This window comes from Bos grunniens, chromosome 2, assembly GCF_055505025.1.
Source record: "Bos grunniens cultivar Pamir isolate PY7600 chromosome 2, Bosgru_T2T1.0, whole genome shotgun sequence".
Taxonomy (NCBI): Eukaryota; Metazoa; Chordata; class Mammalia; order Artiodactyla; family Bovidae; genus Bos; species Bos grunniens.
This window is the reverse complement of record NC_141166.1, coordinates 117,074,120-117,096,169: the sequence shown is the minus strand read 5'-3', so window position 1 is coordinate 117,096,169 and position 22,050 is coordinate 117,074,120. Positions and strand designations below refer to the sequence as shown.

The 22,050-nt window shown below is 42.2% G+C and overlaps 1 protein-coding gene across 3 annotated transcripts in view; it reads left to right on the top strand.

The window, feature by feature from the left end:
- Positions 1 to 1,125: 1,125 nt before the first annotated feature.
- The window catches only part of LOC147378618 (uncharacterized), a 210,410-nt gene continuing 189,485 nt past the window's right edge, over positions 1,126 to 22,050 (top strand). For 2 of the 3 annotated variants that reach the window (XR_015152954.1, XR_015152956.1), the window contains exon 1: positions 1,126 to 1,240. The gene's annotated coding sequence lies outside the window, so the exon portion shown is untranslated. The remainder of the gene's footprint in view (positions 1,241 to 22,050) is intronic. The other variant, XR_015152963.1, reaches the window with a different exon arrangement.

Here is a 22,050-nt window from a genome sequence, read left to right as displayed (position 1 = left end):
CAGAGGTCCTCCTATAATTGAGTTGGTCAAGGCCAGCTGCTAATGTCTGTGGATCTTAGAAGGTAAAGAATACACATCAGAGCAGGATGTCAGGAAAGCCAGGGGAACGTGTCCTGACATCTGGGGTTGGCCTGTATGGATGGTGATCATAAGCTCTGACTGAATGTGCTTAAGATCAGAAATTGGAAACAGCGCTTTAGGGAAAGGAGTTTGCCAGCCTTACATGCAAATACTGAATTAATAATTTGTACAATAATTAAGTGTATTAATAAAGCTGTGAGAAAGAGTAATTGACCTATACCTTAAGCACTTCCAGAAGTAGTATGAATATAAACATCTAAATTATATAGTATGCCAGGAAAATAATCCATGTAAGAAATGCTTCAAAGGATACACATATGTGAGGGAGGTGAAAACTAAGACCCACATATCTTGTTTATTCTCATATTCATGGTACTATGAATTCCATGTTTTGGGCTTGTTGTTATTTTAAATGAACATAGTCTTAGAAGTCTACATAATGAGGTGATTTAACCCCCACTTCCAGCAGGGGCTCATAATGGCTTAGCAGGCATTGTGGGCACTTAGATTAGCCTGTCCAGAATACCTGAATTCAAATCCTGTGTTTGCAACCTCCTAGGTGTTAATCCTATGGATATTACCTAAGCATACTAAGCTAATTTCTAAAATGAAGGTAACAATACATAATACATTGGGTGGCTGTATTAAGGGATAAATATATCCTTTACATACACATATAGGGATTAAAGTATAAATATGAAAATCACACAGTTTACTGTATGAGACCTAGTTAGTCTCAATAAATGGTGGCTTTTTATTATAAGGTGATTATTTGTATTGCTCTTCCTGAAAGGCCTTTTGAAAGTCTCAGATTCTCTGGGTCAAACTAATTATGAGCTTATCAAGCTGTGTAGCATCTGGATGAGATGAGACTCTGGGTAAAATACACAGAGATGTTGATGGCTATGCCATTTTATTCTCTCTCAACATCTTTGTAAAGCATCCATAAAACCTGTGTTTACTGAAGAATCCCAGTGGGTAGAATTAGTGACGAGAAAGGATGAAATGGATAGTTAGCACCAGGTGTGAAATATCAGACAAAAAAGAAGAGAGAGACTCTTTACAGCCTCTGAGCGCATGCTTGATGGAGAAGGAAGGCAGGAGAGAGTGGAGGTGCCTGGACTTCATGCTGGTCCCTGCTGATTGTGCTAGGAGAGAGGTTGGCTTGAATACCTTACTGTGGTTTGACCTTGCGCTATAGCTCAGAAGCTCAATGAACATAATTAAGTCAGCAAGCAAACGCTGCAACATGGGAAGCTGTAAGGGAACCCTCTGGATTGGGAGCTTTAAAAGAAACTTTAAGACTGGGGAAAGGAGGTTCCGAGGGAGCCGCCCAGTGGCCTGGGAAGTAGCAGTGGCCTTGGTCTTGGTCAGCAGTGGCTGTTTGCGTGTTCTCCAGCATGAACAGTGACAGGGAAGGGCATGGGGGGAAACACAGTCCAGGCAGGAGACTCCCGCTGGGGTCAGCAACCCCTATATGAGGGCAGCTGTAGCCCAGACCAAGGGGTTTGTGGCATCTGCGGGTCTAGGTTTGTGGTACCTGTGGGTGAAGGAGGCTTCCTGGGCTTCTTGACTTTGAACAGAACTTCCTTCTAATGGTAGCTAATTTTCTTCTAATAAAACTTTTGTGTGTGTGATTCATGTGGTCAATGTGCTTGCTGGTGAGGGAGTGGGTGCAGACTTATTGGGCTGTCTAAATTTCCTCAGGTTTCTAAGTGGGGCTTAGACTGTGTTAATGCTGATCTGACCTGCTGGAAGGCATCCTGAGAACCAAGTACAGGTGTTAGAGTTGACATGGTTTTGAGATTTGTGGGGTGCCTAGAGCTGTGTCAGCCTGTCATCCCTGTCTTATTTCCGAGCCTCCACCTCCCTGCTCCATTAGGTAAATGCAGATAACCCCCACCTGGGTGTTCAGACCAGCATCAATACCTGAGTCAAACTGAAAAAGAGAGAGAGAGACAGAGAAAGAATATTAGGTAAATTGTTAGGACCCTCCCTTCTACCTCCTCTTGTGACTCAGATGGTAAAGCGTCTGCCTACAATGTGGGAGACCCAGGTTTGATCCCTGGGTCGGGAAGTTCCTCTGGAGAAGGAAATGGCAACCCACTTCAGTATTCTTGCCTGGAAAATCTCATGGACGGAGGAGTCCACTAGGCTACAGTCCATGAGGTCGCAAAGAGTCGGACACGACTGAGCGACTTCACTTCACTTCACTTCTACCTCCTCACCTCTGTGTGTGCTTAGAAGCAAGTTCAACTCTGTGGATTCTGACCCGGGGGTTCAAAGTGTGACCTCTGTCTCAGGGTCCTCGCTGTGCTCCACATCCTTAGTTTGCCCCGGCTCATTCACTCTGCACACTTGTCCATCCCACTCTTGCTCTGAGGGACTGTTTGTATGTCCTGCGTCAGCTGGGCTCCCCGCTGCCTCTCGTCTGCATCCAGCCAGTGAAGAGAAGAGCGAGACAATGTGCAGTATTTATTCCTGGGGTCCCTCCCTGCCAGGACCTGTGTTGGCAGTGACTGTTTGCTGGTGCTGTCCCCTAGCCCCAGCTGATCACTCTAGATCAAAGCCCCTGAGACAGAATGCCCACAGGCTCCTTCAGGCGCAGGAGTGGTAACTCTTCCAGCTCCATTATTCCAGTTTCAGAGCACATCAGGTCCTTTGTTGGTTTTCTTTAACCCTGCCCCTCCATTGAAAACCAGAGAAGGCAATGGCACCCCACTCCAGTACTCTTGCCTGGAAAATCCCATGGATGGAGGAGCCTGGTGGGCCGCAGTCCATGGGGTCACTAAGAGTCAGACACGACCAAGCGACTTCCCTTTCACTTTTCACTTTCATGCATTGGAAAAGGAAATGGCAACCCACTCCAATGTTCTTGCCTGGAGAATCCCAGGGACGGGGGAGCCTGGTGGGCTGCCATCTGTGGGGTCTCACAGAGTCGGACACGACTGAAGCGACTTAGCAGCAGCAGCCATTGAAAACCATGAAACTCTTTTTTTCTCTTTCACGAAGAGTTTCTTCGTGAAACTCTTTCTTTCTCTTTTGTGTGGGCAGTTAATTGTTCTCTTCCAGGATCACGAGTGATCCGTCACTGAAGCCCTCGATGCCTGTGTGGCTCCCCTGGGCCCAAGCTTATTTCCCTTGCTCATCTCAGTGGCTCCAAGGACAGAGTTTCTACTCTCAGTATCAGGAGCTTCCTGAATGCTCCTCCCTAAACCAAAGCCTGCTTGACTGACACCTGTCTGGTCCCTCCCCCTCTGAATACTGGCTTTCTCTGCTGAACTATACAGACAACTCTCCTAGAGCCAGGACCACAGCCTTGGAGCCTAAATACTTAATTGCCTCCTGCTTCTCGGGTTGCTGTTTGCCCCTCAGGTCTTCTCAGATACCCTCGTAGCTTCAGTGCCCTCACCATGAGGGCTGAAGCCGCTGCCCTCCTTCCCCTGCTGTAGAGTTCTCCCAGCCAGCTTCTCCTAGTATGGCTCTTGCATCTTGCCTTGTCTCGCGGAGCCCGTGTTGTCCGTGGCACATCCTCTCCCTGTGTCAGCCAGAGCTGTAGTGGAGAGCTGTTTGTCAGAGGCTTTCAGTTAAATAACTCAGGTGGAGTAGAAGCTTTGATGCTGCAAAAACTAACCTCTGATATTGCCCTTAAATTTGAAATGAAGATTTATGAAGTGGAGCTGAAGAGTTAAACTGTTTTACTTGAAAATCTGAAGCATTTGCCAGGGAACACAAACATATCATGTTTTACTCACCCTGATTTGGTATTATACTATATGTTTCCGAAATATTTTCCTAAAATTGTAGAACTGCATGAAAATGTGTAGTAAATATAAATGTGTCAGTATGTATACATGGGAGTCTATTATATAGACTCTCTGTATAAAATACATATTTTCTCTGTGTTATTGTGTACTTCAGTCACTGAAAACCAGCAGGGCAGGAGGTACTGTACCCTCTCAGCTGGCCCACCACCCTGTCCATGCAGTCAGCAAACAGCTCTCCACCTCTCTACTGTAAGTGGAGTGTATTCTGCAATACACATGTTTATTTTCTGCCATTTGATCTAAAGAATATGTCTAATTCCATAAAGTTACATAAAGCCACTAAGAGAATTCTGGACTTGCTGCAAAGACACACAAGAAAAATAACACCCTGGATGTTTGTGATTGGAGAACATTCCAAGGAAGTGGTTGGGGAAAAAAGTCAAGTAGGGATGGTTGGGAGACCTATGCCATCTTGAAGAACCTAAAAACTTCCCTGAGAGGATCATCGGGAAATGGTAGGCATGGTTTCTGGAAGAAACAGGGCAGGAGGTATATGATGACTTGAAAGAGCTGAAGAGAGCCGTGGAGGGTCTGTCTGTGGATGATGACTTTGGTACTAAGGTGGGGATGTTAGTTATCATTCTGCAAAAAGACTGCTCAAAGCACTGAGTTCAGCCAGCATGCCCATTGCCAGCACTGTACTGACTTGTAGCTAAAGGGTTCCAGGAGTTATTTCTTTTCTGCTCTCTGTAACAGTTACTCTGAGAATGTTCTGATAAACGAAACAAAGGGAAAAAATAGAATTTCCACCTACAGCTAGCTACGGCTATGCAAAAGAGCCAAATAACGCTAGCTATAGCTTTGCAAAGGAGGCCAAAATAAGCAGCTGTCATGCATTCATCAAATTCAGGACTCTCCCTAGTATTAAATCAATCCCATCAAAGCAGTTTTATTGCTGATGGATAAATGGATGGAAGTAGACATATAGCTTTAAAAGGGCTTGCCATTTGGAGTAGGAGACATGCTGTGAGGCCCATAGCTTGGCGCCGTTCTTTCAGAGCCCAGCAGTATTTACTGAGTAGCTTCCAATTTTGCTGCTCCTGGGCTTACTTTGTTGAGCTACGCTATTTTACGAATGTTCTATTTTCTAAGAACTTAAGATCAAACTCAGAACACTTCCATGATTCTGGTGGGTTGTAAAGAGCCATGGTCATTCCCTCAAATCTTTAACGTGTAGGCCAGTGCAGCCCTTTGCTTAGTCGTTTGGTGACTGTAGTGAAAGGAACAGGATCTAGTCTAACTTTATTAGAATAAATTATCGTGTGGTTTCTCCAAGTAGCAATTTGACTTTTTAAACATGGGTGACATATTGGAGTCTCTCATCTCACTTATTATTACTGAAATTTAAGTGGAGGTGAAATAAAAAAATAGGCTCCGTTTTACACATAAAGATGAGCAAGTGATATGTTGTGTTTATTTCCTGGAAGTGATGATGACCTTACATTGATCTACTTATTTTCTTTCATCCAGTCATTGTGCTTGTGTAATTAGTGGCAGGGCTTTGTGAATTCGCCTGGATCACATGAGAAGTGGCCTTTTTAGCCCATTGAGTTGAGAACAGTGTCTCACATAAGTCCAGCAGCTACAAAGAGCCATGTTCTGGTCACCTGATCTCCTGTGTCTCTAGGAGTAGTTGATTTTCTAGGGATTGGCAAACTGAGTAGAGGTGAGCAACGGGAAACCAGCTCTCACTCACCTTGTGGAATGACTTTTTCTTTAGTCCACTGCAAATTTATTAGCTTCAAAATGACATTCAATGTACATTTTCAAGAAATTTTATTGTGGGACAGTTTGGGTGAATGAGCAGAGTTTTCCTGTATGTTCCTTCTTAACACAGCCTCCTTTCTTAGAAAGGAGCCAGCAATGATGAACCAGATAAAGTCAGTGTGTTAACACTGGGCAATCCAATTTGACCAAATGCAGGACGCTGAACACATTTCTGGCAGAAGCAAAAATGACTGACTCATAAATCAGCAAGGATTTTGTAAACATTTCATGTGCTACAAACTACTGTCTTTCTGGAAACTGCCATATTTATTCTCATTCTGCCTCTGTCTCTCTCTATGCCTCTCTCTTACACACACACATAAAGTTTTGAATAATTACTGGTGCTTTTTTATTTTATATTTTATTATTATGGGATCCTAACCCTTTTATTGACTGCGATACTGCATTAATTCTAGCCATTCCAAATTTGAGCTACTTTATATGAATATTAGAACATTATTTTTGAATTAGAACAATAAAAGGCAACAATCTTTATGCTGGGTGGAATTATGATAGAAAACTAATTGTCTCATTAACCTTACCTACAGAACCATTAGCATGGTCAAAAAATCCAGGACAGTATCACATTTTAGTACACAACATTTTTTTAAAGCAATTTACAGCTAACTAGGAATAATTTTCATTTACACAAATTTCTTTAAAAAAATGTATAATAAGTACCAAGTAGCTAAGTATTACAGTCTTTCATGATTTTGTCTAGAAAGTATCTGGAAATTTAGCAAATTTGTTCCTGGAGTTTTCTATGGTCCTAAGCAGGTCTTTTGAGAAGGCGATGGCACCCCACTCTAGTATTCTTACCTGGAGAATCCCATGGACAGAGGAGCCTGGTGGGCTGCTGTCCATGGGGTCTTGAAGAGTCGGACACGACTGAGTGACTTCACTTTCACTTTTCACTTCCATGCATTGGAGAAGGAAATGGCAACCCACTCCAGTGTTCTTGCCTGGAGAATCCCAGGGACGACGGAGCCTGTTGGGCTGCCATCTATGGGGTTGCACAGAGTCGGACACAACTGAAGCAACTTAGCAGCAGCAGCAGCAGCAAGCAGGTCTTTTAGCTTTTCCTTGCAATGTGAGGTATCATTTTTAGAATTGCAAATTTAAGATAATGAGAAGTGTTAAGAGATGAGCTTACCCAACCAATGCCTTTATTTGTATTTTTAATAATAATGTACCTAACACTCATATGAAATGACTTGTCCATAGTCTCATAGTTCATTGGAACATAGGGGCTCAGTGGGTCTTTCTCTGCACCAGCTTGGTCTGAGCTTTCATAAGAACAGGGGTTTCTTGGCGAAGGTAGGAGGTCCAGGTAGGGGCCATGAAGTTACTGGCTCAGCAGGCTTCATCAGCCTTCCGTGGTTCCGTCTTCCAGGCAGTCTTCTCCAAGGTCAGTGACAGTGGGGAGATTCGGCCATGTGTTGTTCATGTGCTGTTCACTACCAGTTTCCTTGGTAGTCCTCAACGCCTTAGCCATCTCAGAGAAACAGAAGCCACTTCTAGCTTATAGTCTGTAAAAGAAGATGATTGCAAATAGGACATTCTGGGGAACTGACAATTTTGGTGAAGAGATCTGGTTGCAGTTGTGAGTCTTCTGTAACTAGATCTGCTTTTATATGTAGCCTTGGGCTAATCACATGGCCTCTGGGCCCTACCTGTGAGAAAAGAACACTCCTGTCCACCTCAATGGTACAGTGGTAATGGAAGGGCAATCCCACCTCCCCTGTTTCAGAGGGAAAGTTACTCAACCTCTCGGTGCCTCACTTTCGTCATCTATAAATGAGGACAATAGAACAGTACCAACCTTATAGAGTTGTTGTGAAGAATGAATTACAACATGTCAAATACTTAGAGCAATGCCTACGACATAGTAAGCATTCAATATAGGTTAGCTATTATTATTATTACTATATAATATTGCTTTGAAAGAAATAACTATATTAAGGTGAAGAATTATTTCTTAGTACCTAAATTGTACATGTAAAAAATAGGTTTTTTTCCCATTCTCATAATATGGGAATCCATTGACACTTGGTAGAAAGGGCTTGTTCCAAATATTACTTCCTCTTCATTTCCTTTCCCCCTACATTTTTTAAATTGTAATTTTTCTTCTTCTCCTTATCTTCTATTTTTCTTCAATTCTCTGGAAAATGAAAAGTGATCTTGAAGGGGGAAGATTAAATTCTTTCAACTCCTCAGAAAATAGAGGCTATAAAACAACAATATATTAATGTTAACAATAAAAATAATATGTAGTCAAATCTGCAAGCAGTGAAAGCAAAATTAGCCCAGTTCTGTTTTTGGTGTGGCTGATGAAAGGCCCACAGGTTTTCAATGATTTGCAGGATGCGGAATGCAATTTGGGTTGTAAGGCATCTCTGTGGTTTAGTAAAATTGTTGGGAGTGGGTGGGAAGGGCTTTTTTAAATGTTTCTCTCCTGTGTTTGCAAGTTTGAAATGACACAGAAGGTTTATTAAGTAAACAGGTTAAAAGTATGTTCAACTGTGAATGGTATATTGGCTGAGATTAATACTATGTACGCAGACTGTTTGGACAGCCATTGTAAGAGTGGGTGTTGTAGAGGCTGACAATGATAAGCATGGGTAACTGACACTACTGAGAAGTGACTAGGAGGCATTTGAATAGATTTCCTGCCACTTCCTGGTATGTGGCTTCTGTCTAAATTATACAACTGGTTCTTTGAAGGAGGACTCTGCAGGGTACTCTGCCAGCGCTCTGTAGATAAAGGATGGTCCTACATAGAGAAAAGGACTCCAAGACCACCAGACAGTGATTGGCCCCACTGCCACCTCCACTCCTATCTATCTGTCTATGTATCCATTCATGTGTCCATCCATGATCTCAGAATCAATTGAGATTCAGAGACTATTGTAGGAATTATTAAGAATACACACTAAGTAAGGGAACACAAAGTGTCTTAAGTCACATTAAGGACAAATTGTGACATGTGTTTGGATACAGTTAATCTCACTGGACTGTTTTATTCATAGTTTAGTAGAAAAATCACTCATTTGCAAGTTGAGGAAGTCCCCATTAAAGTTATGTGATTTTATTGATAAGAACAATCCCAGAAATTATACTGAGTTTGAGCAATATATACGTATTTAAATCTCTCAGGAACATGTTTCTGCAGAGACGAGCAGCAGTGTCCTGCTGTATCATAATCTGTGCATTAAAGAGCCCCGCAGTGCACATTTACACAGCAGACCATGGCCTGACTTCAGTGGCAATGAGCTGTGGACTGAATGCTCATTGAGAGCTACCAGGCACTTCCCTTTACTTGGTAGTAATAGCTCCAGTGGAACCCTTACACAGTTAGGATCCTAATGTAACAAGCAGGATGGAGTGAATGCATTTCCGCCTTTACTTTGACAAAGTTGTTGGTTTTTCCTTTTAAAAAAGCTCATTTCCATTGGCATTAACTAAACACAAGAATTCTCAGAAATCTGAATTGAAAAGGAGAGTTCAAATCTATACTAACAATGCTGTCCAGAATTTAGTCATGTTATATCATATAATTGTCAAATATTGCTTTGGTCTGCACACATAATTAATATAAGCTTGTCATTAATAGTGTGATATATGATCCAGGAACCTTCAAGATAACAAAAAGCCAACTAATATTTATCTCTAATGTGCTATAATCTTTACTCACATCACAAAGCATTAACAAAGGGTATATCCTTTAATGCTATACTCCCAAGGGTTTACTTGGACTTTTTTTCTGCTTTAATTAGCTTATTCATTTTAATTAAAGTACAGTGCAACATTTACATGGTGTTTAATCTGAAAGTTAATCCTGTTTTCTTAAAAGATTAAGTACAGCAATAAATATAAAATAATGGTGGTTGTATCTCATAGGATTGGTACTTAGGCTATATGAACAAGTTGTGTTAGAAATAGCAGAAACATTGATTTTCTCTAATATTCTTTTATTAAGACATTAATGCCATGAGATTAGCTTTCTGACCAATTAGGAGCTTCTATAAAAACCAGATTCCCTCCCTGCCCCTCCCCTCCTTTATGGATTTACACAGCTTTTGGATTTGAGGTGGAACCCAAAGACCTGGTGCAGTGATCAGACAGGCTGCCTTCATGTATTCATGGACCACCTCCTTCTAGAATTTTCCCTTCCCATACGCAGTTTATCTTGCCAGGGAGTGTGACTTTTTCCAAGAAGAATGCTTGTCTCCAGCATTCCTTTTGAGCCTAACTCTTGCTTTTGCCTTTCCAAATTTACTGCGGGCAAACTTTACAGCAGAGACCCCATCCCTCAGTTCCTTGACCTCCACGTTGGTGGTGGCTTTCGCTTCCACTCTGACCTAGCTGCTCACTTCCGTGACCGCGTTCTAGACTCATTTCCGGAGACTGCATTGCTCTGAAGACACTTAATCAAATGTGCCAGTCTTCAACCCCCACCTCCTTTCCTCCCTGCTTCACTCAGCAGTACTCATGAAGACCTAGTCCATCAGCCTCTCCCTTGTCAGTCACATCCACGCTAGCAAATCTAACTGACACTTTTGAGTCCACATACTATTTTGCTTCACAGCAGCATTTGTCAGAGCTGTCAAGTCCTACCATTTTGAAATACTTTTTTTTCTTGTCATCAGACACCATATTTAACTAGTTTTCTTCTACTATATTGGCCTTTCTAAACAACTCTGTCTTAAGGAATTCTTCTCTTTCATTCAAACTCTTGGAGAAGGAAATGGCAACCCACTCCAGTATTCTTGCCTGGAGAATCCCATGAACAGAGGAGCCTATCAGGTTAGAGTCCATGCCGTCGCAAAGAGTTGGACACGACTGAGTGACTGAGCACAGCACATTCAAACTCTACATAGAATGTTTCACAGTTTGGGCCTTCATTTACAATAGCATCAAACTAGAGCCAACCCCAAAGTCCTCAGTAGGTAAATGGAGAAACAAAATGTGCTATCTACACATGGAATACTAGTCATCAATAAAAAAGAATGAAATAATGCTACATGGATAAATCGCAAATGCATTATGCTAGGTGAAGGAAGACTGACAATAAAAAATACATATTTTGATTCTTAAAAATTTAGAAAATGCAAGCTAATCTATAGTGACAAAAAGTCAATCACCATTGCTTGATACTGGGGGCAGAGGAAGGACGGTCTGCAAAAGAGCCTGAGGAAAGCTTTTGGGGTGATGAAAAGTCCTATATCTTTATTGCATGATGGTTTCATAGCTGTATACATCAGTCAAAACCCATGAAATTGAGCATGTTAAATAGGTGCAATTTTTTGTAAGTTGAAGGCTTCCCTGGGGGTTAAGATGATAAAGAATCTGCCTACAATACAGGAAACCTATATTTGATCCCTGGGTCAGGAAGATCCCCTGGAGGAGGGCACAGCAACTTAGTCCAGTACTCTTGCCTGGAGGATTTCATGGATAGAGGAGCATGGGAGGCTATAGTCCATGGGGTCACAAAGAGTCAGACACATCCGAGCGACTGTCACTCACTAACTCCCTTAATCACATACCTTAATAAGATTGGTTAGAATCTGTATGCTGACAGTACCTGCATTCATGTCTTTGACAAGTGCTGTGCTTAGTCACTCAGTAAATTGCTATTTCAAGGAGACCTCAAAATATAATGGCTTAAATAAAACAGGAATTTATTTCTGTTTCCTATTCTTGTCTCAAGATAGGCAGGCCAATGCTGGCAGTGTGACTCTGCATCCTAACACCAGGATTCCATTTCTGGGTTCCCGGAATGCTTCAGTTTCCATCATATCCCAGCCAGCGGGGGCAGGGAAAGGGTCCAAGGAGAGCCTGCACTTTTCTTCTTTAGAGAAAAAGTGTCAAATGGCCATTCTTCATAACAAGGGGGGTTGGAAAAAACTGTCTTTATGTCAACTAAAGCGTTATTTCTATGATAGAAATGAAGAATTGATGTTGAAGAGCAAGCTTCTGGCTTTTTGGAGGGTGTGTGCAGACTTGAGAAAGTACATTTTGGTAGGACTCCTATCTCTCTATGCAATTTGATTAAAAGTGGATTACAAAATTCATGGATGTATGTGAAGTAAAGTGGTTTATTGATGAAGATTTAGAATAATGGTTATAGAAGAGGTGCTTATGTATTTGTGTAGTGTCTAATCAGTGCCCAGGCATCTCTTCATGTTCTTTATTATTAATTGCATTGTTCCTGGCTAATTTTGTGTCTCCCATGCAATCAAAAAGTAGCAGTGTTGTTGTTACTCAAAATGACATGAGTCTTCAGAACTTTCTGCATTGAAACAGTGTACCCAACTACAGGACCCTAACAGCGTTTATTTCAATGCTGGTTATATTATTACTCACGCCATGGTGTCATCTACCTTGTAGCCTCAGATACTGGCTTCCAATGACTCTTTGATTACACTGTGCTTCCTTGATGACTACAAATGCAAGTCTTATTCAGAGTCTGAAGGAAAGTGCAAATGATTATTTTCTGGTCATTCTAAATTTCCTAATCCCAAATTTGTGGCATACATGTGGAACAACACCTCTTCCAACCATGTCTTATCCTGAACTCTTCAGATTGAAATCACTGTCTTCATAGAATGTGATCTCTTACAATGTTGACTGCAGCTCTGCAGGGGGCAGGGCTGAGGGTTCTGTGGTCAGAGGAGCAGTTCATTTGCACAAAGAGTGTCCGCGCTTCATCTTTCCTCCAGCACAGCTAAGACTGACCTGAGAGAGCATGGAATTGCCTCATCCACTAGGGCAAGGATAGGCATTGATGGGAAAGGTCTGTTGCTCTCAGGAAGCAGTGGTCTTGAAAAGCTTCAAAGAGGATAGTCATTCCTGCCAGTGTGCTTGACAGGTCTTTCTTTTCCTCTTTGGTGCAGCCCAATCATGCAGGTTTTTCATTTACTTGTAAAAGTAATCACCATCCATCTTCTACCCTGCTATTCTTTTTTTCCAGCGGATAGCTATAGAGAGATGCAGTGTCCTCAAATCTCCTGAATCCCAGCTTTAAAGATAAGCACCCGGCCCTTTTAATGGTAAAAGTATGGGATAATGAGGGGAAGCTATAAGTGTTCAGAAAAAAATGGACTAACTTCTCATGGTCAGAATTCCAGGGCTAGATACTGTTCTTTTAGAGTGTGTTAACTGGAAGTCCCTTTGGACTCTTAGATTTAATTTCTAAATGTGGAGTTTCCTAAGTCATTCTAAACACAGAAGACCTCTTCAGCTTCTTCGGGAAGTCCCTTCTGGGCCTGGCCAACCAGCCTTGGCAGAATCACAGTTGTCATTTTATTTCTGTTGAACAACATGCAGTCTGAGGCCTGCAGTACCAAGTCTCATCACTTTCTATTGGATGGTGGCCTCACCATCACAGCTTTGAGTATAAAAGAGTCTGTAGATGTCAGTTGTTGTTTTTCTGTCACTCAGTCATGTCTGACTCTTTGTGACCCCATGAACTGCAGCATGCCAGGCTTCCCTGTCCTTCACCATCTCTCAGAGCTTGCTCAAACTCATGTCCATTGAGTCAGTGATGCCATACAACCATCTCATCTTCTGCTGTCCTCTTCTCCTGCCTTCAATCTTTCCCAGCATCAGGGTCTTTTCTAATGAGTCAGGTGGCCAAAGTATTAGAACTTCAGCTTCAGCATCAGTCCTTCCAATGAATATTCAGGATTGATTTCCTTTAGGATTGACTGGTTTGATCTCCTTGCAGTCCTAAGGGACTCTTAAGAGTCTTCTCTAGCACCACAGTTTGAAAACATCAGTTCTTCAGCGCTCAGCCTTCTTTATGGTCCAACTCTCACATCCATACATGACTACTGGAAAAACCATAGCTTTGACTCTACAGACCTTTGTTGGCATAGTAATGTCTCTGCTTTTTAATATGCTGTCTAGGTTAGTCATAGCTTTTCTTCCAAGGAGCAAGTGTCTTTTAATTTCATGGCTGCAGTCACCATCTGCAGTGATTTTGGAGCCCAAGAAAATAAAGTGTGTCACTGTTTGCATTGTCTTCCCATCTATTTGCCATGAAGTGATGGGACTGGATGCCATGATCTTAGTTTTCTGAATGCTGAGTAGATGTCAGTGCAACAAGGCTAATGAAATCTGTCATCTGTTACATTTTGCAGTCATTATCCTGTGGTGCCTCAAATCGACATCATGGGAGAATGGTTGCTTTCTTCATTTTAAAGATAAGCAAAATGAGATGCAGAAAGATTAAATAACTTTCCAAAGTCTGTCTGACTCCAGATAACTCAGTGCTTATCTCAACTGTTCTCTCAAAGTGAAGGAATGAAACACAGTTCAGGCATTTCACCCTGATGCCACCAAAGAAGCAGGTTTGAATAAGAAATTTTGACTAGCTAGTGCCAAATTTTTGTTTCATAGGCTTCTCGTTATTGGAGGTTGTGAGCTGCAAAAGGAAATACAGCTCCTTAGGAGATGAAGCTGGACACAGCCTGGCCATCTGCTCTCTTGGCAGGGGCTGACATTGGCTGCCTTTATGGATAAGGGGGACGGAGCAGGGCACGTCACCGGCCAACAGTGCTGCTGGCAGTGAGGTAGGGAGGCAGACGGACTCCTAAGCCGACTGACTGCTGTCAGCATCTTAGAGTCCGTAGAGTACACTTGATGAAAATTGTACATCTTGAAGGAAAGGGATGAGGTGGAGTCTTAGCATTGACGCCCCAGTGGTATAGAAAGAGACCCTGTGTGGGCCAGTATCACTTGCGAGGTATTATCCTGGGTGCTGTGATTAGAGCAATTAACAAGGGAGTATGATGGGATAGGGGCTTCTCAGATGGTTCAGTGGTAAAGAATCCACCTGCCAATGCAGGAGACGTGAGTTCGATCCCTGGGTCTGGAAGAGCCACTGGAGGAGGAATGGCAACCCACTCTAGTATTCTTGCCTGGAGAATCCCATGGATAGAGGAGGCTGATGGGCTACAGTCCATGGGGTCACGAAGAGCTGGATACGACTGAGCACACACAAGAACATGATGGGTAGAAAGACATTATGTTTTTTTTTTTTCAACTTTTTATTTTGTAGTGGGGTAAAGCACACTGTTATGGTAGTTTCAGGTGAACAGTGAAGTCTCAGCCACACATATACATGTATCCATTCTTCCCCAAACACCCCTCCCACCAGGTTGCCACATTACACTGAGCAGAGTTCCATGTGCTATACAGTAGGTCCTTGTAGGTTATTCATTTTATATATAGCAGTGTGTACATATCCATCCCCAGAGAAGGCAATGGCACCCAACTCCAGCACTCTTGCCCGGAAAACCCCATGGATGGAGGAGCCTGTTAGGCTGCAGTCCATGGGGTCCCGAAGAGTCGGACACGACTGAGTGACTTCCCTTTCACTTTTCACTTTCCTGCATTGGAGAAGGAAATGGCAACCCACTCCAGTGTTCTTGCCTGGAGAATCCCAGGGACGGGGAGCCTGGTGGGCTGCCGTCTATGGGGTGGCACAGAGTCGGACGTGACTGAAGCGACTTAGCAGCAGCAGCAGCACATATCCATCCCAAACTCCCAAACTATTCCTTCCCCCATCCTTCCCGCTGGCAACCATAAATTTGTGCTCTAAATTTCTGAGTCTGTTTCTGTTTTTTAAGTAAGTTCATTTATATCATTTGTTTTTAGATTCCACATATAAGAGATATCATAGGATATTTTTCCTTCTCTGACTTACTTCACCCAGTATAACAATCTCTAGGTCCATCCATGTTGTTGAAAATGGCATTGTTTTATTCTTTTTAGAGGCTGAGTAGTAGTCCATTGTATCTGTGTACCACATCTTCTTTATCCCTTTCTCTGTCAAAGGACATTTAGATTGCTTTCAGGTCTTGGCTGCTGTAAACAGTGTTGCAATGAACATTGGGCTGCATGTATTCTATTGGATCATGTTTTTCTCCACATATATGCCCAGGAGTGGGATTTCAGGGTCATATGGTAGCTCTAGTAATTTTTTCAGGAACCTTCATACTGTTCTCCATAGTGGTTGTACCAATTGGCATTCCCTCAACAGTATAGGACTGGAAAAGGCCACAGGACTGGAAAAGGTCAGTTTTCATTCCAATCCCAAAGAAAGGCAATGCCAAAGAATGTTCAAACTACTGCATAATTGCACTCATCTCACACGCTAGTAAAGTAATGCTCAAAATTCTCCAAGCCAGGCTTCAACAGTATGTGAACCACCATGAAATTCCAGATGTTCAAGCTGGTTTTAGAAAAGGCAGAGGAACCAGAGATTAAATTGCCAACATCTATTGGATTATTGAAAAAGTAAGAAAGTTCCAGAAAAACATCTATTTCTGCTTTATTGACCATGCCAAAGCCTTTCACTGTGTGGGTCACCACAAACTGGAAAATTCTGAAAGAGATGGAAATACCAGACCACCTGACCTGCTTCTTGAGAAACCTGTATGCAGGTCAGGAAGCAACAGTTAGAACTGGCCATGGAACAACAGACTGGTTCCAAATAGGAAAAGGAGTACGTCAAGGCTGTATATTGTCATCCTGCTTATTTAACTTATATGCAGAGTACATCATGAGAAATGCGGGGCTGGAAGAATCACAAGCTGGAATCAAGATTGCTGGGAGAAATATAAATAACCTCAGATATGCAGATGACACCACCCTTATAGCAGAAAGTGAAGAAGATCTAAAGAGCCTTTTGATGAAAGTGAAAGTGGAGAGTGAAAAAGTTGGCTTAAAGCTCAACAATCAGAAAACGAAGATCATGGCATCCGGTCCCATCACTTCATGGCAAATAGATGGGGAAACAGTGGAAACAGTGGCAGACTTTATTTTTGGGGGCTCCAAAATCACTGCAGCCATGAAATCAAAAGATGTTTACTCCTTGGAAGAAAAGTTATGACCAACCTAGACAGCAGTGAGTTTGAGTGAACTCAGGGAGATGGTGATGGACAGGGAGGCCTGGCATGCTGCGATTCATGGGGTTGCAAAGAGTCAGACACGACTGAGCGACTGAACTGAACTGAACTGAGGCAGCATATTAAAAAGCAGAGACATTACTTTGCCAACAAAGGTCCATCTAGTCAAAGCTATGGTTTTTCCAGTAGTCATGAAAGTTGGATCATAAAGAAGGCTGAGTGCCGAAGAACTGATGCTTTTGAACTGTGATGTTGGAGAAGACTCTTGAGAGTCTCTTGGACTGCAAGGAGATCCAGCCAGTCCATCCTAAAGGAAATCAGTCCTGAACATTCATTGGAGGGACTGACGCTGAAGCTGAAACCCCAATATTTTGGCCACCTGATGTGAAGAACTGACACTCTTGGAAAGACCCTGATGCTGGAAAAGATTGAAGGCAGGAGGAGAAGGGTACGACAGAGGATGAGATGGTTGGATGGCATCACCGAGTCAATGGATGTGCATTTGAGTTACTCTAGGACAGGGAAGCCTGGCGTGCTACAGTCCATGGGGTGGCAAAGAGTCGGACAATACTGAGGGACTGAATTGAACTGGACAGTGTAGGAGGGTTCCCTTCTCTCTATACCCTCTCCAGCATTTATTGTTTGTGGATTTTTTGATGATAACCAATTTACTGGTGTGAGGTGACATATTATTGTAGTTTTGACTTGCATTTCTCTAATAATTAGAGATGTTGAACATCTTCATGTGCCTCTTGGTTATCTGTATGTCTTCTTTGGAGAAACATCTATTTAGGTCTTCCACCCATTTTTCAGCATGGTTGTTTGTTTTGATGCTGTTAAGTGTCATGAGCTGTTTATAAATTTTGGAGACTAATCTTTTGTCAGTCACATCATTTGCAAATATTTTCTCCCAATCTGTGTGTTGTCTTTTCATTTTGGTTATTGTTCTCTTTGCTGTGCAAAAGCATTTAAGTAGGTCCCATTTGTTTATTTTTGTTTTTATTTCCATTATTCTAGGAGATTGATTGAAAAATATATTTCTGCAATTTATGTCAGAGTATTCTGCCTATGTTTCCTCTAGGAGTTTTATAGTGTCTGGTCTCACATGTATGTCTTTAATCCATTTTGAACTTATTTTTTGTGCATAGTGTTAAAGAATGATCTAATTTCACTTTTTTACATGTAGCTGTACAGTTTTCCCAGCACCATTTATTGAAGAGACTATCAGAAAGATGTTAGGTTTTAATCAGTTCAGTTCAGTCGCTCAGTCGTGTCTGACTCTTTGCGACCCCATGAATCGCAGCACGCCAGGCCTCCCTGTCCATCACCAACTCCCGGAGTTCACCCAAACCCACATCCATCAAGTCGGTGATGCCATCCAGCCATCTCATCCTCTGTCGTCCCCTTCTCCTCTTGCCCCCAATCCCTCCCAGCATCAGAGTCTTTTCCAAGGAGTCAACTCTTCGCATGAGGTGGCCAAAGTACTGGAGTTTCAGCTTTAGCATCATTCCTTCCAATGAACACCCAGGACTGATCTCCTTCAGAATGGACTGGTTGAATCTCCTTGCAGTCCAAGGGACTCTCAAGAGTCTTCTCCAACACCACAGTTCAAAAGCATCAATTCTTCGGCGCTCAGCCTTCTTCATAGTCCAACTCTCACATTCATACATGACCACAGGAAAAACCATAGCCTTGACTAGATAGACCTTTGTTGGCAAAGTAATGTCTCTGCTTTTGAATATGCTATCTAGGTTGGTCATAACTTTCCTTCCAAGGAGAAAGCATCTTTTAATTCATGGCTGCAATCACCATCTGCAGTGATTTTGGAGCCCAGAAAAATAAAGTCTGACACTGTTTCCATTGTTTCCCCATCTATTTGCCATGAAGTGATGGGACCGGATGCCATGATCTTTGTTTTCTGAATGTTGAGCTTTAAGCCAACTTTTTCATTCTCCTCTTTCCACTTTCATCAAGAGGCTTTTGAGTTCCTCTTCACTTTCTGCCATAAGGGTGGTGTCATCTGCATATCTGAGGTTATTGATATTTCTCCTGGCAATCTTGACTCCAACTTGGCTTTAATGGACACATTTATTATACTTATGATCAACTCCATGATGAAAAAATAGAGTTATTTGCTTGCATGTAGTGGGAAGATCTGAGTCTGAGTGTGGAGTGGGTTTCAGGAAAGTTTCCCCTGAGAAAGTAACATCTAGAATAAACCCTATGGGTTGTTTGTAACAGATGCTATAGAACACTCACTGAACACACGCTTCCCTTTCCTGTTCTTCATTAGAGGCTTGCCCTCCTCTATTAATATTTTTATGTATCCACCTGCCTATGTCTACCTATGTGCTTCAGGGGAGGTAACCCCAGAATATTGGTCTTGATTTATCTGAGTCCAAGGTGGTCCCAGCGCCTTGCCATTGATTGGTTTAGGCATCTGTTAGGGCATATATTTTGATTCTGGCTATTGAGACAAAAAAGAAGTCTGTTAGAAGACTTTTGGGAATGGTTTCCTCACTCTTTACAAGGAAGATGTGACCCTTTTCGCCTCCGAATATTGTCATGTCGGACATTGAGTGGAGCTCACTTGAGAACAAGTCCCACTCCCCAAAAGTAGAGCAGGAAGACAGAAAGCATCTGGGTTCCTATTGGCTTCCTCAGCTGTATGGGTCAACATGGAGCACCTCTGGCTTAGGTGAACCCACTGAGTCTGAGCTTCTGTTTCTTTGCACCCGAAAAGATAGCAGGAGTTATCCAGGTAATGAGTATGAGTGGGGAAGGCCTCTCAGACAGAGGAACAACTCATGCATAGCCCTGAGGGGGAAACAGAAAGTGGTTCCGTGTGGCCAGAGAGCAGTGAGTGAGGAGGCAGATAAAGCTGGAGAGTTGGTGGGGGTTAGATCATGCCACTATCATCCTTGGACATTAGATAATAATTTATATTTGGGCTCCTTACAAACTTACCAAGCTTATAATTCTTCGTTTGTTTTGGATGATTCCAACCGAACACTAGATGATTTTTACTTTTATTTCTGTACAGTGGAGAATGGAAATAATTGTGTACCTTGATGGTCTACAGTATGAATAAAAGTCACCAGTGATAACTCACTTCTCTAACTTACTTGGCTTGTGTAACAATAGCCTGAAATAGTTCCTACATTGTTGCTTCTGGGCTTGGTATCTACTGGGAATGCCTGAGGGTTACTCAGTCTTAGTGGTCCTTAGCACTTAAGTTTTTTTTTTTTTATTTTAATTTTTTTTAGCCACTCTGGGTCTTCATTGCCTTACACGGGCTTTCTCTAATTGTGGTGAGTGGGGGCTACTCTTCTTTGCAGGGCTTCTCACTGTGGTGGCTTCTCTTGTGGAAAACAGGCTCTGGGTGCGTGCTCTTCAGCAGTTGTAGCACAAGGGCTCAGCAGTTGCAGCTCACTGGTTCTAGAGCACAGGCTCAGCAGTTATGGCCCCCCGGTTTAGTTGCTCTGCAGCTTGTGAAATCTTCCTGGACCAGGGATGGAACCCATGTCTCCTGCATTGGGAGGGGGATTCTTACCCACCGAGATGCCAGGGGAGTCCAGCACTTAAGTATTTTGGGCAATGCGTTAGAGGGTAGTTATGTTGGTTGAGTTTGTTATTATGAAGCTAGAGATCTTTGAGTTTTTTGGTCTAGAGATCTCAGGGAGAATGTGGAAGTTCCATAAAGTAAAGAGGGTAGAAGTGCAGTGGCCCTTGAAGAGGAATTCCTGTGTGGTTCTAGCAGGTGGGAGAGACCCAGAGGAGTTATAGGTCCAAAACATAGCTCCTGGTGGTGTGATTTCCAATAAGCTAGAGTAACTTTGACATGGGACGTGTGTGCTCAGCTCAACCTTGCCCTTTGTCCTTGGCTCTTCTGCATATGTGGGGTCTTTGGTCATTTCTCACCAGACTCTGCTGGCTTTCTGTGTCTTCTAGAAGGTCAGTTTTCTCTGGATGATAGACTCCAAGGTCTGGGCTCTGGATTCCCAATGCAGTATTGTGTCCATGAGCTCAGGCTTTGGAAGCAGAAACTCTTTAGCAGCTGTGTGAACTTGAACACATTACGTAACTTCCCTAAGATATCATTAACTCATTTGTAAAATGCTTAGTACCTAACTCACAGAAGTGTCATGAAGATCAAATGAAGTAATCTATGGCAAGTGCTCAGCATAGTATGGATGATGGTCAACCTGTGACAGCCAGTATTTACAATCATTATTGCTTGTCATCACTGCCATTGGTATTTGTGGGTTGGGTCCTGATCCTTGGAATGAGGTATGGAGGACCCTGACAGCTTTACCATTGTCATGGTTAATACAAAACAACTATTTATTGAGCTAGCTACCAGTCACTTTGCTAGGGCCTGGGGACTGAAGAAAGCAAAAATAAATAAAACAACCCCACAATTTTCTAAGTTCCGGAAGAAATAACTTGGCTTTACCATGAATGTTCATCTCACAATATGGTCTAATCCAAGAATATCATTGTGATTGTTAGTCTGAATTTTAAAAACTGTAACTGTAAAAAGCTTTCAAAGAAAAGTTTCCTTGCAAAAATATTTAATGTTTTGATTTGTGTTGTTTGATGGGTGTCTTGAACCACCTAAATCTACAGATTCAATACACGTGCCTCATATTCAAAGAGGCTGATTGTCTTTCCTTTTTTTTTTTTTTTTTCCCTTGGTGTGTACAGACCCTTCTGGGATATCTCTAGCATAAGCACAGCTCTGAGCAAACCTTTCTTTGCAAACTCTGTTCTTTGTTTTACTTCTGCCAGAATATTGAACGTTTGCCTGGTGAACATTCCCTGAAATCAAAATGACTTATTATCAGGCTTCCTTTGCTTTTGATCCTGCTGCAGGATGGTGTGTTTTCCTAATGATGCAGAATCTCTCGTTAAGTTCAGGAAACAGGATATAAGGATAAGTCAATTGACTCAATTTATGGACATAATAAAACGGTCCCTATTACCTTCAGCAGTCAAGGCAAGACAAGGTGAAACACAGTGTTGTAAAGTTATTATGACAAAATAGTTTAGTATTTACCTGACCAAATAAAGTGAAAATACTGCATTTATTTTTGAAGCGGCATTTCAGACATTATGACCTAAAATTAATAGTGGTAGATGATCATTTATTCTGTCGCACAGGGATATTGCAGAGTTCACTCAAAGCCAGGAATATCTGCTATTAAATCATGGCGAGCTAAAAAAAATTTTTTTTGAAGTATTTCCTCGTGTCTGCTCTATGTCTACTGTTGGCCCCACCGAGCCAGTGTTAACAGCTAAGACATTTCTTTTTCCATCTTGTAATATAATTAAAAACAAATTTAGAAGCAGAATAGATGTTTTGTATGTTAGAACCCTGTTAGTTTTGGGGAAGGCATTGGCAATGCACACAGCTGTTTCTGACAATTATAAACTCAGGAAAGAAAAGGGGGAAAGAA